The following is a 7,625-nucleotide window of genomic DNA, read 5'->3' on the forward strand; positions in this document are numbered from 1 at the left end:
AAATGAGAAGCTTAAGGAAAACGAGGCTTTTAAATTTGTAACTTGGATAAATCAAACAGTAATATTTAAAACCAAAATACCATCAGACTAATCTTTTCTGAGCACAAAGGTCAGTCACCCCCAGGAACTCTAAAACCTCATGCTTAACGAACACTTTTTGTTTTAAACATCGGATTGTCCCTCATTTCCACAGAGAAGTATACATTCCCTTTTTTTCTAGAATCATGCAGGACTCTGGGGATAGTTGCCCTTTTTCCATTTTTGATAGACACATTTTTGCTAGGAAAGGGAAAAAATCCCTGCAAGCATGGTGTTTGGAGAACAATAAAAAGTCGTGGGGATTGTGACAGTTTAAACAACCTGCACTGTTTGTTACTAGGTGATTATCCCAGTATATAACTTCTGATTTGTTTTTTTAGGAGAAGTTGGAAATTGACTGTGAAACCTCTCATGAAAAACATTGGTACCAATTTAAAAATAAATCTGGGAGTGGGGTATAATCTGCATCCGAGACTGAATTAGCCTGCAGGTAACTTGCTTGAGAACTTCGTTATATAAGAAAGTGCTGTGGACGGTGACGTAATCTGGATACCCACCATCGTCTTCTCAGCCTGCCCCTGAGAGATAGAGAACTCGGCAACATTCGGAGCGTCCCTAGAATCCACTCATGTCGAAGCATTGCTAAATCATGTAGATTTTACTAAAGATTGTGAAGAATCGATGGAGACGGAGTTTATTGTATGTACATATACTCATGGCTCATTAAAAAAAAAAAAAAAAACCTATACAAATATCCCCCATTACGTATTTCTTTTCTCCTGTCTTTTCTACACAGCTACCCTGCTTAGGGTGGAGAGGAAAACGGGGGTGGCAGGGATTTTTTTTCTCCTCAACCTCAACCTTCACACAGGACCCAGGAAGCCAGGCTTCTGGCTCTCTCCCTGATTCTCCCTGGGGGCTTCCACTCCCCCTTATTAAGCAGAGCAATCGCCGTGGTCCCACTTATTTTGGGCACTCGGTGCTGCTGCTGCTGAGACGATATAAGTAACTTTGTTCTGGTTGTGGTTGAAACCAACACAAATGCCAGTATCTAAAGGTCGAGCACGCCCAGCCCGTGTTCTTTCATGCCCATCTTGAGGTGCTGGCACTTGCCTCCTTTTTATTTTTCTTCTGGTAACAGCAGCTGCAATGGCTGCCCTTCCCACATTCCCTAGGCCTTGCCATTTCCATCACACTCGGCCTGACTTCTAGTGTCAGCACCTACTTCTCTCTCCCTCAGCACTTTATCTGGCTCCTCAGCCCCATTGCAGGCACACAGCAGGCTGCAAATGCTGGGCAATTGACCCTTCTTCCACCCCAGCAGCCCGTGATGGAGTTAGTGTATGAAGAAACCGGTACTTCCTTCCTCTGGCGGAATGCTTGTGTTTTGTGCCGCTTCCCAGAATTCCTCTGTGGGGTTAAGCGACAGTTGCCTGTCCTGGTAAGCTACTGATAATGAACCCTTTATTAGCGTTCTTCTCTTTCCCTATCTCATGTTTTTTATTTCCCTGACTCACCTCCCACTTACATTCTAATGTCCACCTCTAGATCTACTTCTGGGGGAACATAAACTATAAAATTGCCTCCAACCAGATGCCATTTTAATAAAATTATTTCAGCATGGAATTTAGTTAGCTCTTAGCAATCGTAAGGGAGAGCATGCATTTCCTGCACAGCTCTCCTGAATCTAGTACTCGAGTGCAGCCCTTCTCACTCACTGGAAAGAAAAACATGCGCTGACAATAGTCAGGCCTTAAAAAATTTACCAGGTATTAGAAAAGGACGTTCTTGTCTCTGGAAAGTAGGAGTCAACAATTTGAATTTGAATAGATCAGGCCAACCCCTGTGTATGTAGGAAGACACAAATGGGAATAAAATACAGTCTGATACATGCAACGGGGAAAACACGTTCAGGTTACTATAGGAGCGCAAGGTGGCCTAACTGCCTGGTGGGATTACAGAAATACTTCCCTGAGAAAGCCAATCCAAAACAGATTTTGAAGGGAAAATTTTCCAGAGATGTGGAGTAGGAAGGGGACATTTGAGAAGGGAGAGGACATTTAACACAGAAAGAACAGAACGAGCCAGAGAATGACGTTATGAAAAAGCAAGATGCACTGAAGAAGCGTGGTATGAAGGTCCCTCAAAAAGGAATGAACGAAGATGAGATTTAAAAGATAGGAGGAGCCAAATCATGGTCTTATATGCCATGAAAAGAATTTGGAATTTAGGTTTAAGGTAAGGTGGAGTTACTGAAGAATTTTAAATAGGTCAATAATGGAATGAATGATTAAAACCACAATGAGCTATCACCTCACACCTGTCAGAATGATCATCATCAATAAATCAACTGACAAGTGTTGGTGAGGATGTGGAGAAAAGGGAGCCCTCATGCACCATTGGTGGGATGGTAAACTGATGCAGTCACTATGGAAAACAGTATAGAAGTTCCCCCCAAAATTAAAAATAGAACTACCGTATGACCCAGGAATTCCACTTCTGGGTATTTATCCCCAAGAAATTCAAAACAATTAAAAACAATATATGCACCCCTGTATTTACCGCAGTACTATTCACAATCGCCAAGACATGGAAACAACCAAAAAGCTCATCAGTAGATGATTGGATAAAGAAATTGTGGTGCATTTATACAATGGAGTATTACTCTGCCATAAAAAAGAATGAAATCTTAAACCATTTGCAACAACTTGGATGGATCTAGAGAGTAGTATACTAAGTAAAATAGAGAAAGACAAATACCATATGATTTCTCTTATATGTGGAACCTAGAAAGCAAAATAAACAAAACAGAAGCAAACTCATAGATACAGAGCACAAACTGATGGTTGCCAGATGAGAGAGGGGTAAGGGGGATAGGTGAATGGGATTAAGTACAAATGCCAGTTATAAAAATAGGGGGATGTAAAGTACAGCAAAGGGAAATAGTCAATAATGTTGTAATTATGTATGTCATAAAGGTACTAGAATTACTGGGGTGATCACTTTGTAAGGTATATAAATGTCTAATCACTATGTTGTACAGCTTTAATTAATATAATATTGTATGTCAACTGTAACTGAAATACAAATTTTTAAAAATTGCAATGAATGATTACATTTTATATAGATTATTTAATTCTTAGTCTAGGCCTAGGTGTAATGGGATCCTAGCTGCAGACCTGGAGACAAAGTAGCCAAAGTTGCTCAAACCAGAGTATATATTAAAAGTGGTGAAGTTCTTAAACATCCGAGAGATCTGAAAATATAACTTCTCTAAAAAAGTTTTTTGAGCATACAAAGAACAATCTTATGACCAATTATTGCATTGGAACCCTGTTGTTACATTTATATTTCTAATGTCAAAATGACAATGGTCTTAGGTACAAAGACATATTCATGTTGTTCTTTTACCAGTTAATAAGATAAAATTCTCTCTTGCCGCTGTTATTCTCAATTGAAAACATTTTTTTTCATAGAATAAGGCTTTAGTTTCTTAAGTTATTTAATAAAATGAGACTTAGATTTGATATGACGAGAATGATGCATAGGGAGAAACTGCGTACTATTGTCAAGGGCAAATAATAAAAGAATAAAGAGATTTTTTAAATGATGAATTTTCAAATGAGAAAAAGTGATGAGAAAATTTATTGTGTAGCACATAGTAGTGTTAACTATAATAAACTCAAATGAAGTAGTGCTGTAGCATAAAATGTTACAATTCCTATCATACGTACCAATTAGGTTATCAGTAAATACACAGTAAAAGAACTTTTTATTATATTTTGATAGTAGTGAAGTCTATGGTACACCATTAAGTTGATAGATCCACCAAAATAGTATTTTAGTGGTTAAAATACCATTTTTAAAATTTTATTATATTTATTGGAGTGACATAGGTTAGTAAAATTGTTTCAAGTGTACAATTCTATAATTCATCATCTATATCTTGAGTGTTCACTACTAAAGTCAGTCTTCTTCCATCACCATATATTTGACATTCTTTACCCTTTTTACCTCCCCACTAGATACCTAAACAGATACTTCTCCCAAGAAGACATACAAATGACCAACAGATACATGAAAAGATCCTCAACTTCACTAGCTATTAGGGAAATGCAAATCAAAACCACGAGATACCACCTCACACTTGTTAGAATGGCTGTTATCAACAAGACAAATAATAACAAGTGTTGGAGAGGCTGTGAAGAAAAAGGAACCCTCATACAACGTAAATTGGTGCAGCCACTATGGAAGGCAGTGTGGAGGTTCCTCAAAAAATTAAGAATAGAATTACCATATGACCCAGCAATCCCTCTTCTGGGTATCTGCCTGAAAAATTTGAAAACATTTATCTGTAAAGATACATGCAGCCCCCACAATTCATTGCAATGTATTCATGGTGGCCAAGACATGGAAACAAAGTGTCCTTCGATAGATGATTGGATGAAACACCACTGTTAAAAAAGAAAAGTACCTAAAATGATCATGATGATAGGGATGATTGCTGTTCCATTTAGAGTCAACTGAATTAAGTGGCCAATAAATGAAACATGGAGTTCAGTAATACATTTTTAGTAGTAAATTTAACTTTGGCACCTTGGTTTCAGCAGAAGCAAAGAAAGGTCTGTGACACTAAATGTTACCTCAAATGATACTGTTTTGCTGTTTGTATTTCTAAATTTATTTTGAGGTTGAATTACAAATGCTAAGAACAAGGAATGCATGCCTAGTGTTATGTAATGTGATAAAAATAATTTAAAATAAACACTTGGTGTTTTCTTTTTTCCTAAAAGGAGACATATGCTACTGATGTTTAAGAAACCCTGTCCTATGTGAGAAATGAGGGTTGAAATGAAGACATTTAGGGAACAGCTGGGAATGCTCCTGTATTGTTGCTTGGTACATTGGGTAGATAAATTCATTTATTTCCAATGAGAGCATCTCTCCTTGGCTACCCATAGTTTATCAGCCACTGTTTTCAGCATGAAGGATACGGAGATAAAAGCCATGGCCTGGCCATGGAAGAACATGGAGGTTTCACACTTCCAGTGACCGCAGTGTGCAACTCAGCCAGTATTTGCACCAGGATTTCATCCCTAGGTTGCTTTAGAAATCCCAGAGGATTAGAAGCGCAAGAGAATATTTTCATCGTTCTCTCTAAATCAGAGAAAAATGTTTACCTGCCAGTCACTATTTCCTTTATGATATTAAAAATACAAGAGGTGCTTGCCTAACACAGCCTTGAGGCAAGCTGAAATATTTACCAAGCCCTAACACTTTCTCCAATCTTGAGTATTCCTAGGCGGGTACTTGGGTAGCTGCGTACAGAAAATCCACTTCCTTCTCATTCACCCAGCAAAACTGAGGGCTTTGCTCAGATAAATGGACATTTGTCTCAAGAACAATACACTAATTCTCACGTAGTCATGTTTATGTTAAATAATACTTACAAAAATATTTATTAAAGTATTTGGATAAGCATTATTTTCCCTTTCTATTTTACTAAATGTGGGCTTCCATAAGCAGTTTTAATTACAGCAAAGGAAGAAGAGGGAAGAAAGAAGGAAAAAGAGGGGTAGGGAGAAAAGGGATGGAGACAGAGGGACGACATGGGGTGGGGAGATGAAGCATATTAGGCAAGAGATGCTCTTAAATCGACGTAGACATGCCTTAAAACTGTAATAATACACAATCTCCATCTTCACCTTTGTCTTTGGATTGGCAGAGGAAAGATGAGCAGTGATTTGCTTCATGCTATCACTTGAGACATTTTCTTGAAGGTCATAGTCAATCTTACCCCAGTTCTGCTACTTATCACTACTTTGCTCTGAACGTCTCTGTGTTCAGTCTCCTGAGGAGAAAAGTCTACATGAAAAAGGAATCTAACTCCCAGGAAGGATGAGAGGATTAAGAGTTACTGTATGTAAAGCACTTAGGCCACCACCTCGAACGCATGTGGTGAGCGCTAAATTTGTGTTTATTATTGTTCTATTATTTACTGAGTCTCCATTGCGAACAGAACACCATCCCGTGGCTGAGCTAACTAGAAAATTAGCAGTCAACACTGGCCCTCCAGGGACAAGACACGTGGCTTTGGAACCAACAGTGTGATGAAATGTTTTATAGGGTAGCTCTACTTGAACTAATTACCACCTACACCCATCTGTGCCATCTGGTTCCTTGCCAAAATCTTTTATGTTATTGTGTAGCTAGGGGCATATTCTTTCAGAGGTTTGATTTCAAGTAGTTATCCATAGGCTTACTTGAAGAGTGACTGCATCAGAATATCCTGGGAACTTACGAAAAATGTGCTTTCCTAGGTACCACCCCCCAGTGAATATAGATCTTGAATCTCTGAAGATTGCACAAAAAAAGTGTCATTCATGTGCATATTACTCATCCTGGGATACAGAGACTGCAGCATAATGGAAAGCATTCCAATTTACATTCTAAAAAACACCCCAAACAGACATTAACATTATTTAACTGGAAAGGAAAAGATTCCCTGTCATTGTATGACTCACAGGCCACTGCCTGGCCCACGTATCAAGAGGCAGCAGCTTTTAGTGAAAGCTCTGCAGCCAGACAGGTTGGGTTAAGTCTGGTTCCTCCACGTAACAGCTGTGTGAACTTGGGTGAGCCTCAGACGTCTCTTATGTAGAAGAGCTATTATAATCAGGGCTTATCTCATCTGTTGTGAAAATTAAGTACAGTAGATGTAAAATACTTGAAACATTACCTGGCACATAGTATACACTCCATAAATGTTATCATTATTAATGTCAGGAATTATTGTTACTCTGAATCCATAACATAACAGTCTTGAGTGTTTGAGAATGAAGGAATTTCCCCCTCTCCTATTTATATTCTCAGTAACTCGTTAAATTAGAAGTCTTTCTTTTACTGAAAGTAAGCTTTCAAAAAAAAAAAAAAGTTAACATGGAAAACACCACTTCAGTAGCTCAGGAATTAATGCCGTGAATGTTCTTTTAATCTGGCATGTCTTAATGTGACACAAGGAGAGATAATTGCTTAGCAAGTACTAAGCATTTATTGTGGGCAGTTTCAAAAAGTCCAAAGAAAAACGTGTTTATAGGGGTGAAGGAAGAGGCAAAAATCAATGCAAATGCAAAGAAATGAACAAATCACCCTGTAAAATGAATTCCATTTTCTCCACGTAAATTTGTAATAAAAAAAGAAAAGGAAACAAAATAATTTGTTTGCTAAAAGTATACACAGAATCCTACTCATCTCTGCCTAATAGATTCTAAAGAGTTCACAGATACTCTTTGTTAATATAGAAAATTCCTAAGTTAGTCTCTGCCTAAGTTAACTAAAGTGAATCAGAAATCGGGATACTTCTGTGAGGTTACACACTGAAATGCTCCTTCACAAACGCCCTCTACACTCAGGCACATAAATTATTAATGTGTATTATGGTTGTTAAGGGCAATGTATGGAGATTTATCCAGATTCCAAAATCCCAAATAAAGGTTAATGGCTAAAAATGAAAGAAAAAGAAGGAAGGAGAAAACTATATTGGTTTGGGGAGAGTTGATGCATTTCTACTATATCAGCATTGATTT

At 38.0% G+C, this 7,625-nt stretch overlaps 1 long non-coding RNA gene across 2 annotated transcripts in view; it reads left to right on the plus strand.

The window, feature by feature from the left end:
* LOC109458618 (uncharacterized) overlaps nucleotides 1–4,834 on the plus strand; it is a 30,171-nt gene extending 25,337 nt beyond the window's left edge. The window contains exons 5-6 of one of the 2 annotated variants that reach the window (XR_012495689.1): nucleotides 420–1,480; nucleotides 4,065–4,821. This is a non-coding gene — a long non-coding RNA (uncharacterized LOC109458618). Of the gene's footprint in view, nucleotides 1–419 lie in introns of both variants that reach the window. The other variant, XR_012495688.1, reaches the window with a different exon arrangement.
* Nucleotides 4,835–7,625: the final 2,791 nt, after the last annotated feature.

The sequence above is a fragment of the Rhinolophus sinicus genome, linkage group LG04 (genome assembly GCF_036562045.2).
Source record: "Rhinolophus sinicus isolate RSC01 linkage group LG04, ASM3656204v1, whole genome shotgun sequence".
NCBI lineage: Eukaryota > Metazoa > Chordata > Mammalia > Chiroptera > Rhinolophidae > Rhinolophus > Rhinolophus sinicus.